This window comes from Bubalus bubalis, chromosome 7 (assembly GCF_019923935.1).
Source record: "Bubalus bubalis isolate 160015118507 breed Murrah chromosome 7, NDDB_SH_1, whole genome shotgun sequence".
NCBI lineage: Eukaryota > Metazoa > Chordata > Mammalia > Artiodactyla > Bovidae > Bubalus > Bubalus bubalis.
This window is the reverse complement of record NC_059163.1, coordinates 89,640,525-89,652,390: the sequence shown is the minus strand read 5'-3', so window position 1 is coordinate 89,652,390 and position 11,866 is coordinate 89,640,525. Positions and strand designations below refer to the sequence as shown.

Below are 11,866 nucleotides of genomic sequence, written 5' to 3'. Positions count from 1 at the left end.
TGTTGCTTCTACAACATCCTATTGAATAGAAGTAAATCAGGAATCCAGCCCAACTCAAGGGGAGAGGATCACGCAGCGGTGAAAATAGCTAAGGGAAAGGATCATTGGGACCATCTTAGAATTTATGTGTTCACAGCTCCCATTAAACTGCAAGATTTAAAATGAACAACAATTAAAAGAAATCCACTGGCAAAATTTTGTGTTAAAAATGTGAAATATAGGCTGGGAAGAGTATACATATTGGTATAAACTTCCTGGAGAATATTCTGTCTAATGTGTAATAAAATGTTTATACTCTTGGATCCATAATTACATTTCCAGAAATTATCATAAAGATAAAAGAAGAGACACACACAAAAATTTATGTGAAGGAATGTTCATTAGCACCTTATTTATAATAACAAAAGGTAGTACTCTAACTTCTACAAATAAAGGAAAGATGAAATGATTTACAGTTAAATCTGAATAATTGACTATTTTAGTCATTTTGTGATGTTTCCAAAATATAATTCACACCATTAGTAAGAGACTATGACAAAAAATTGCAAACTATTGTGTATTATGATTTTAATTATATTTAAATTTTTATAAATAATGTGTATATACATGAATACATATATATGTTTAGAGACAGAAAAAGACAGAAACAGAGATATAAATAAAATTATTACCAGCATGTATTTGAGTAAAATTAAAGGACTTGTGTGTTAAACCTTTAAAAATGTAGCTTGAATTGTAAAAATGTCTCTGTGTACAAGATGAACTTTCCCGATATTTTCTTTTGCTCCTTCATTTTCTCTTGCCAATGCAAAGTAGAGGGTTATGATTTAATGTAAAGACGTGATTAGCTATGCTGGCTATAGTATGGCCTGTCATTCTAATTGGTGGTGTGCCACATGACGGACAAGACCCAAACTATGGCACACCACAGAACTGAGAACTCTTTCCATACCTTGAGGCCCAGTATTAGTCTTGGCTAAAATACTCTGTGATGATAACAAATACTATACTATAAAAGTAATTTCATGTTGGCATACATTTAACATTATTTGATGCTTTTTGGCTAAAGTTACTGAGTTTTAGTTACGCTTCTAACATGAATCTAGTATCAATCTCCAAGAAGTCAAATTTCACCACCATCAGTTAACATTTTTCAAATCACCCTAATGTGCTTGAAATTAGAGTAGGTAGGCATTTTTAACAGAGAGATCAATCAGGAAAATGCTTTACTTTTATGGCTTTAGATATCTACTTAGAGATTTCACATATAATTGAGTCCAGCCCTTGACCTCATCCTGTGGAAATTATTTCTTTAACATCTGCCTCTTTTGTTAGACTGTGAGAAACATGCGGGCAAGGACGTTATCGGCCTTTCTCATCTTTTCTATTCCTGGTACCTTAGCACAGTACTTCTCAGGAGCTTCTCAGCAACACAACAGTTCTTTATTAATCGAAGGAATGAATGAAGCTCTGGGCATTTGAGTCTGTTTATAGTAACATGTCTGAGACCTTTCACCTTGTTTCTGCCCTGTTTCTATTATCCCTGAGACAGGGAAATTTACAATCCATAATGATTGTCTATTAGATTTGACAGCATTCCTTGCTCCAAGTTTTTTGTTCCACCTTTGATGTAAAGTATTGAGAAAGGAAGATAACTGTCTAAATAACAAACTAAAGTGCATCCAGTTATGGTAGGAAACTTGGTTTTATTCAATCAAGTAACACAAAATAACTGGTACATCTGCCCTTTTATTTAGTTAAATGTGTTGGGTTTTGCCCATTCTATCTCTAGGTACCTCAGTTTCCCATGGAGTTCAAGTCTAATTTGTGTGTGTATGTGTATGTGTTTCAGTATTCCCTGGTGGCTCAGACGGTAAAGCATCTGCCTGAAATGCAGGAGACCCGGGTTCGATTCCTGGGTCGGGAAGATTCCCTGGAGAAGGAAATGGCAACCCACTCGAGCACTCTTGCCTGGAAAACCCCATGGATGGAGGAGCCTGATAGGCTACAGTCCATGGGGTCGCAAAGAGCCGGACATGACTGAGCGACTTCACTTTTTTCACTTCACTAAAGACCTCTACATATGTCCATGCCCCAATTCCTGGAACTTATTATGTCACCATATATAGCAAAAACAACTTTGCAGATGTGATTAAAGGTAAAGACTTTGAGATAAAGAGATTTCCTGGATATCTGGTAGACCCAATGTAATTACACATGTTCTTAAAAGTGGAGAACCATTTCCCAGCTATGGATAGAGATGTGGCAATGGAAGATGGATCAGAGGGATGTAGTACTGCTGTCTTTGAAGATGGAGGAGAGATGCTATGAGTTAATGAATGTAGGAGACCCCTGGAAGTTGGAAAGGCCAAGGAAACATATTCTTTTGTAAACCTCCAGAAGGATCACAGCCCTGCCAGTACCTTGATTTTGACCCTGAGAGATCCCTGTTGGACTTCTGACCTATTGACCTATAAGGTAATAAATTGTGCTGCCACTAAGTTTGCAATTTTTTATAATAACAGTAGACAATAAATGCAGTAATATGTTGATTAAATTCATGTGAATCAATTTGTTTAGTTCTAAAATAATTGTTTTAATAAAACATTTATTCAAAAAATATGTCTTTAGATCAGCTTACTGTTTGATAAAATAAACATTGATTTATTTATTTTTAAAGTTTTTTTTTTAATGTGGACCATTTTAAAAGTCTTTATTGAATTTGTTATACTATTGCTTCTGTTGTTTATGTTCTGGTTTCTTGGTCAAGAGGCATGTGGGATCTTACCTCCCTGACTGGAGATCAAACCCATACCTCCTGCATTGGAAGGCAAAGTCTTAACCACTGGACCACCAGAGAAGTCCCTAGGTAAATTTAAATACATATAGATTTTACAAATTGACTCAGTTGCTTAAAAGAAAACATAACCATTTGGGCAGATGGAATTTTAAACAGACAATCTCTCCTTCTTGCTACTTCTGGGCAGATTTTATGGGAATCATTTTAAGTAGTTAAGCTAGGAATATATATTGCTGTGGACATGTCTTCCTTCTTGGAGGAGATGGAGAATAGCAGGAGTGTGGGAGTTGGAAGGCGATTTGATGTTTGTGGTCAGGTAGGTGAAACATTTTGTGGTCTTGTTGATTTTATATATGACTCTTTTAGTCATAGTCTCCTGGCAATGTGACAACAGTCCCCTTTATCTTGAGTTTTCTAGTGTTTGACTTGTTAATATCAACATGGAAATAGAAAGATGAAAACAAGAAACTCAAAGGTTAAACAAATTATACAAGATCATGGTTAAAACTGAGTTAGAGATTAAACTTGGCTTCTTTTATTTCTACCTCCATTATATAACTATGATGTAAAAATATAAGCAAAAGCTCAAAGAGTGAAGTGATTACTATTTTTATACAAATATACAAATTTTAATTCAATTTTTATACAAACTCTACTTTTTATAAGGGCTTTTGGTGCAGTGGTGAAGAATCTGCCTGCTAATGCGGGAGAGGTGGGTTCAGTCCTGGGGTCAGGAAGATCCCCTGGAGAAGGAAATGGCACCCCACTCCAGTATTCTTGCTGAGAAAATCCCACGGAGAGAGGAGTCTGGCAGGCTACAGTCCATGGGGTTTCAGAGAGCCAGACAGGACTGAGTACACACAATTTTTATAAAGTATTTCTATTTAAATTTTGTAAAAATTAAAAAAAATAAATTTTTAAGATTTCAACTATTTGAAGTAATACAAATATCTTCCAACTCAGGAATAATTTTCTTCAGTTTAGCATGTGTGCTAATCTTTTATTATTGCTATAACAGATTACCACAAACTTGGGACTTAAAAAATCACAAATTTATTCTCTTAAATATCTGTAAGGATGAATCTGAAATGAGTCTTAAGTGCTAAAATCAAGGTGTCAGCAGGTCTGGAATCTCCAGAAGATAATTTGTTTCATTGACTCTTGCAACTTCTAGACACTGCTCAAATCATTTGTCTCCTGAGCGGGTCACCCAGTCTATTGTTTCTGTCATCACATCTCCTTCTCTGATGGGCACTCTTCTTGCCTCCCTTTCATAAGCTATCTTTGATTATATCATACCCATCCAGATAATCCAGTATACTCTTCCCATCTAAATGAAAGTCCTTAATTAAATCACATCTACAAGTCCCCTTTTGCTTTATAAGGTGATATTCAGAGCTTCCAGGGATTAGAATATGACATATTTAGTGTGTGGCGGGGGGTGGGTGGCGTTATTCGGCCGACTACGGTATAAACTAGAAATCACAAATACTCTGAAACCTCTCAGTATTGTCCTTATCTTTGAAGTCCTGACTCCCTTTACAAAGGAGATTCATTCTTTTTTTTTTTTTTTTTTTTTTTTTTTTTTATTTTTTATTATTTTTTTTTTTAATTTTATTTTATTTTTAAACTTTACATAACTGTATTAGATTTGCCAAATATCAAAATGAATCCGCCACAGGTTTACATGTGTTCCCCATCCTGAACCCTCCTCCCTCCTCCCTCCCCATTCCATCCCTCTGGGTCGTCCCAGTGCACCAGCCCCAAGCATCCAGTATCGTGCATCGAACCTGGACTGGCAACTCATTTCATACATGATATTTTACATGTTTCAATGCCATTCTCCCAAATCTTCCCACCCTCTCCCTCTCCCACAGAGTCCATAAGACTGTTCTATACATCAGTGTCTCTTTTGCTGTCTCGTACACAGGGTTATTGTTACCATCTTTCTAAATTCCATATATATGCGTTAGTATACTGTATTGGTGTTTTTCTTTCTGGCTTACTTCACTCTGTATAATAGGCTCCAGTTTCATCCACCTCATTAGAACTGATTCAAATGTATTCTTTTTAATGGCTGAATAATACTCCATTGTGTATATGTACCACAGCTTTCTTATCCATTCATCTGCTGATGGACATCTAGGTTGCTTCCATGTCCTGGCTATTATAAACAGTGCTGCGATGAACATTGGGGTACTCGTGTCTCTTTCCCTTCTGGTTTTCTCAGTGTGTATGCCCAGCAGTGGGATTGCTGGATCATAAGGCATGTCTATTTCCAGTTTTTTAAGGAATCTCCACACTGTTCTCCATAGTGGCTGTACTAGTTTGCATTCCCACCAACAGTGTAAGAGGGTTCCCTTTTCTCCACACCCTCTCCAGCATTTATTACTTGTAGACTTTTGGATTGCAGCCATTCTGACTGGCGTGAAATGGTACCTCATAGTGGTTTTGATTTGCATTTCTCTGATAATGAGTGATGTTGAGCATCTTTTCATGTGTTTGTTAGCCATCTGTATGTCTTCTTTGGAGAAATGTCTATTTAGTTCTTTGGCCCATTTTTTGATTGGGTCATTTATTTTTCTGGAATTGAGCTGTAGGAGTTGCTTGTATATTCTCGAGATTAGTTGTTTGTCAGTTGCTTCATTTGCTATTATCTTCTCCCATTCTGAAGGCTGTCTTTTCACCTTGCTAATAGTTTCCTTTGATGTGCAGAAGCTTTTAAGGTTAATTAGGTCCCATTTGTTTATTTTTGCTTTTATTTCCAATATTCTGGGAGTTGGGTCATAGAGGATCCTGCTGTGATGTATGTCAGAGAGTGTTTTGCCTATGTTCTCCTCTAGGAGTTTTATAGTTTCTGGTCTTACGTTTAGATCTTTAATCCATTTTGAGTTTATTTTTGTGTATGGTGTTAGAAAGTGTTCTAGTTTCATTCTTTTACAAGTGGTTGACCAGAGTTCCCAGCACCACTTGTTAAAGAGATTGTCTTTAATCCATTGTATATTCTTGCCTCCTTTGTCGAAGATAAGGTGTCCATATGTGCGTGGATTTATCTCTGGGCTTTCTATTTTGTTCCATTGATCTATATTTCTGTCTTTGTGCCAGTACCATACTGTCTTGATAACTGTGGCTTTGTAGTAGAGCCTGAAGTCAAGTAGGTTGATTCCTCCAGTTCCATTCTTCTTTCTCAAGATCGCTTTGGCTATTCGAGGTTTTTTGTTTTTCCATACAAATTGTGAAATTATTTGTTCTAGCTCTGTGAAGAATGCTGTTGGTAGCTTGATAGGGATTGCATTGAATCTATAGATTGCTTTGGGTAGTATACTCATTTTCACTACATTGATTCTTCCAATCCATGAACATGGTATATTTCTCCATCTGTTAGTGTCCTCTTTGATTTCTTTCACCAGTGTTTTATAGTTTTCTATATATAGGTCTTTAGTTTCTTTAGGTAGATATATTCCTAAGTATTTTATTCTTTCCGTTGCAATGGTGAATGGAATTGTTTCCTTAATTTCTCTTTCTGTTTTCTCATTATTAGTGTATAGGAATGCAAGGGATTTCTGTGTGTTGATTTTATATCCTGCAACTTTACTATAGTCATTGATTAGTTCTAGTAATTTTCTGGTGGAGTCTTTAGGGTTTTCTATGTAGAGGATCATGTCATCTGCAAACAGTGAGAGCTTTACTTCTTCTTTTCCAATTTGGATTCCTTTTATTTCTTTTTCTGCTCTGATTGCTGTGGCCAAAACTTCCAAAACTATGTTGAATAGTAATGGTGAAAGTGGGCACCCTTGTCTTGTTCCTGACTTTAGAGGAAATGCTTTCAATTTTTCACCATTGAGGATAATGTTTGCTGTGGGTTTGTCATATATAGCTTTGATTATGTTGAGGTATGTTCCTTCTATTCCTGCTTTATGGAGAGTTTTTATCATAAATGGATGTTGAATTTTGTCAAAGGCTTTCTCTGCATCTATTGAGATAATCATATGGTTTTTATTTTTCAATTTGTTAATGTGGTGTATTACATTGATTGATTTGCGGATATTGAAGAATCCTTGAATCCCTGGGATAAAGCCCACTTGGTCATGGTGTATGATCTTTTTAATGTGTTGTTGGATTCTGTTTGCTAGAATTTTGTTAAGGATTTTTGCATCTATGTTCATCAGTGATATTGGCCTGTAGTTTTCTTTTTTTGTGGGATCTTTGTCAGGTTTTGGTATTAGGGTGATGGTGGCCTCATAGAATGAGTTTGGAAGTTTACCATCCTCTGCAATTTTCTGGAAGAGTTTGAGCAGGATAGGTGTTAGCTCTTCTCTAAATTTTTGGTAGAATTCAGCTGTGAAGCCGTCTGGACCTGGGCTTTTGTTTGCTGGAAGATTTTTTATTACAGTTTCAATTTCCGTGCTTGTGATGGGTCTGTTAAGATTTTCTATTTCTTCCGGATCGAGTTTTGGAAAGTTGTACTTTTCTAAGAATTTGTCCATTTCTTCCTCGTTGTCCATTTTATTGGCATATAATTGTTGATAGTAGTCTCTTATGATCCTTTGTATTTCTGTGTTGTCTGTTGTGATCTCTCCATTTTCATTTCTAATTTTATTGATTTGATTTTTCTCCCTTTGTTTCTTGATGAGTCTGGCTAATGGTTTGTCAATTTTATTTATCCTTTCAAAGAACCAGCTTTTGGCTTTGTTGATTTTTGCTATGGTCTCTTTTGTTTCTTTTGCATTTATTTCTGCTCTAATTTTTAAGATTTCTTTCCTTCTACTAACCCTGGGGTTCTTCATTTCTTCCTTTTCTAGTTGCTTTAGGTGTAGAGTTAGGTTATTTATTTGACTTTTTTCTTGTTTCTTGAGGTGTGCCTGTATTGCTATGAACTTTCCCCTTAGGACTGCTTTTACCGTGTCCCACAGGTTTTGGGTTGTTGTGTTTTCATTTTCATTCGTTTCTATGCAAATTTTGATTTCTTTTTTGATTTCTTCTGTGATTTGTTGGTTATTCAGCAGCGTGTTGTTCAGCCTCCATATGTTGGATTTTTTAATAGTTTTTCTCCTGTAATTGAGATCTAATCTTACTGCATTGTGGTCAGAAAAGATGCTTGGAATGATTTCTATTTTTTTGAATTTACCAAGGCTAGCTTTATGGCCCAGGATGTGATCTATCCTGGAGAAGGTTCCATGTGCGCTTGAGAAGAAGGTGAAATTCATTGTTTTGGGATGAAATGTCCTATAGATATCAATTAGGTCTAACTGGTCTATTGTATCGTTTAAAGTTTGTGTTTCCTTGTTAATTTTCTGTTTAGTTGATCTATCCATAGGTGTGAGTGGGGTATTAAAGTCTCCCACTATTATTGTGTTATTGTTAATTTCTCCTTTCATACTTGTTAGCATTTGTCTTACATACAGTGGTGCTCCCGTGTTGGGTGCATATATATTTATAATTGTTATATCTTCTTCTTGGATTGATCCTTTGATCATTATGTAGTGACCATCTTTGTCTCTTTTCACAGTCTTTGTTTTAAAGTCTATTTTATCTGATATGAGTATTGCTACTCCTGCTTTCTTTTGGTCCCTATTCGCATGGAAAATCTTTTTCCAGCCCTTCACTTTCAGTCTGTATGTGTCCCCTGTTTTGAGGTGGGTCTCTTGTAGACAACATATGTAGGGGTCTTGTTTTTGTATCCATTCAGCCAGTCTTTGTCTTTTGGTTGGGGCATTCAACCCATTTACGTTTAAGGTAATTACTGATAAGTATGACCCCGTTGCCATTTACTTTATTGTTTTGGTTTCGAATTTATACACAATTTTTGTGTTTCCTGTCTAGAGAATATCCTTTAGTATTTGTTGGAGAGCTGGTTTGGTGGTGCAGAATTCTCTCAGCTTTTGCTTGTCTGAAAAGCTTTTGATTTCTCCTTCATACTTGAATGAGATCCTTGCTGGGTACAATAATCTGGGCTGTAGGTTATTTTCTTTCATCATTTTAAGTATGTCTTGCCATTCCCTCCTGGCTTGAAGAGTTTCTATTGAAAGATCAGCTGTTATCCTTATGGGAATTCCCTTGTGTGTTATTTGTTGTTTTTCCCTTGCTGCTTTTAATATTTGTTCTTTGTGTTTGATCTTTGTTAATTTGATTACTATGTGTCTTGGGGTGTTTCGCCTTGGGTTTATCCTGTTTGGGACTCTCTGGGTTTCTTGGACTTGGGTGATTATTTCCTTCCCCATTTTAGGGAAGTTTTCAACTATTATCTCCTCAGGTATTTTCTCATGGTCTTTCTTTTTGTCTTCTTCTTCTGGGACCCCTATGATTCGAATGTTGTAGCATTTAATATTGTCCTGGAGGTCTCTGAGATTGTCCTCATTTCTTTTAATTCGTTTTTCTTTTATCCTCTCTGATTCATTTATTTCTACCATTCTATCTTCTAATTCACTAATCCTATCTTCTGCCTCTGTTATTCTACTATTTGTTGCCTCCAGAGTGTTTTTAATTTCACTTATTGCATTATTCATTATATATTGACTCTTTTTTATTTCTTCTAAGTCCTTGTTAAACCTTTCTTGCATCTTCTCAATCCTTGCCTCCAGGCTATTTATCTGTGATTCCATTTTAATTTCAAGATTTTGGATCAATTTCACTATCATTATTCGGAATTCTTTATCAGGTAGATTCCCTATCTCTTCCTCTTTTGTTTGGTTTGGTGGGCATTTATCCTGTTCCTTTATCTGCTGGCTATTCCTCTGTCTCTTCATCTTGTTTAAATTGCTGAGTTTGGGGTGTCCTTTCTGTATTCTGGCAGTTTGTGGAGTTCTCTTTATTGTGGCGTTTCCTCGCTGTGTGTGGGTTTGTACAGGTGGCTTGTCAAGGTTTCCTGGTTAGGGAAGCTTGTGTTGATGTTCTGGTTGATGGAGCTGTATTTCTTCTCTCTCCTTTCGAAGAGTTGGGCTGCTTTTCTGGGTGCCTGATGTCCTCTGCCGGCATTCAGAAGTTGTTTTGTGGAATTTACTCGACGTTTAAATGCTCTTTTGATGACTTTGTGGGGGAGAAAGTGTTCTCCCCGTCCTACTCCTCCGCCATCTTGGCTCCTCCCCAGGAGATTCATTCTTAAAGTCACTGGTTGTCATTTCAATCAAGGCACTATATGTAATTCGTAGGATAATAGCACTAAAGTGTCTGAAGCTTGGAAATTATTTAGTGTCTAACTTTTTGAATCAGTGAGGAAGTAGATTAAAGCTCTTAAATGATTACGCAAAGTTACCTGCAAAACTTAGAGGCAGAGCATGGGCCAAGAAAGGACAAAGGGAATCAATATGTACTGAGTAACCATCATTTGCCAGACAATCCATGTTTTGTAAACCTTCTGGGTCAGTCTCATTACTTTCAATTTTCTAGATACAACAACTGAGACTAAGAAAATAATGGACAAATCTAGAACCACACAGATATTTTAGTAAACCTGATTCCTGTTCATTAATATCCACTGCTTCTTCCTATATTGCTTTGACCTGTTGAACTCAAATATAGATATGGGATTTGCCCCAGTTAATGAAACGTGTCTCTTCCAAGCTGAATTTTTAAGAGCTAGTGCTACTTTGCCATGCTCTTTTTGAACTTGCTAGAATCACTGGCAATATTGTCAATAATTAGCTGGGGTCTTATGGAGAAATGACCTGGAGGCTAGTATATGGTCTAAGCAAAAAATTAACCTATGCTACTGTAAGGCAGTGAGCTTTGAAGGTCATTTGTTACTCTTGTATAACCTAACTTACTCAGTTACTGAGTATAAAGGACAGAAATTGAACTCAACTCTGGCTGATTTCAAAGCCTATGTCCTATAATCTAGACCTTGGATTCTTATTCTAGTGTTTATGTGTCCACACCGAGAGGCACATGCAGATTATAGGGAAAGTATCTTGCACTATGGACTTGTAGATGTGATTTAATTAAGGACTTTCATTTAGATGGGAAGAGTATACTGGATTATCTGGATGGGTATGATATAATCAAAGATAGCTTATGAAAGGGAGGCAAGAAGAGTGCCCATCAGAGAAGGAGATGTGATGACAGAATAAATTTGTGATGTAAGTGGATATTGATATTTAAGGACTAGATTATTACTGTCCTAACCTCTTTTTCACCAATTATCGGAATATACTTTACGTGAAAGAAACTGGGCAATATATCAAGCAGTAGTTGGAGACCATATAGTAGAGCTTATCTAAGTTTCCTTTGAGATATTGACTTGTCTTTTCCAATGAGTCAACTCTTCGCATGAGGTGGCCAAAGTACTGGAGTTTCAGCTTCAGCATCATTCCTTCCAAAGAAATCCCAGGGCTGATCTCCTTCAGAATGGACTGGTTGGATCTCCTTGCAATCCAAGGGACTCTCAAGAGTCTTCTCCAATACCACACTTCAAAAGCATCAATTCTTCGGTGCTCAGCTTTCTTCACAGTCCAACTCTCACATCCATACATGACCACTAGAAAAGCCATAGCCTTGACTAGACGGACCTTTGTTGGCAAAGTAATGTCTCTGCTTTTCAATATGCTATCTAGGTTGGTCATAACTTTCCTTCCAAGGCGTAAGCGTCTTTTAATTTCATGGCTGCAATCACCATTTGCAGTGATTTTTGAGCCCCCCAAAATAAAGTCTGACACTGTTTCCACTGTTTCCCCATCTATTTCCCATGAAGTGATGGGACCAGATGCCATGATCTTGGTTTTCTGAATGTTGAGCTTTAAGCCAACTTTTTCACTCTCCTCTTTCACTTTCATCAAGAGGCTTTTTAGTTCCTCTTCACTTTCTGCCATAAGGGTGGTGTCATCTGCATATCTGAGGTTATTGATATTTCTCCCAGCAATCTTGATTCCAGCTTGTGTTTCTTCCAGTCCAGCATTTCTCATGAAGTACTCTGCAAATAAGTTAAATAAGCAGGGTGACAATATACAGCCTTGACGTACTCCTTTTCCTATTTGGAACCAGTCTGTTGTTCCATGTCCAGTTCTAACTGTTGCTTCCTGACCTGCATATAGGTTTCTCAAGAGACAGGTCAGGTGGTCTGGTATTCCCATC

General features: G+C 36.8%; 1 non-coding gene across 1 annotated transcript; it reads left to right on the top strand.

The window, feature by feature from the left end:
* Positions 1 to 1,855: 1,855 nt before the first annotated feature.
* On the top strand, positions 1,856 to 1,927 carry TRNAF-GAA. The gene has a single exon. It is a non-coding gene; the product is annotated as a tRNA-Phe (tRNA).
* Positions 1,928 to 11,866: the final 9,939 nt, after the last annotated feature.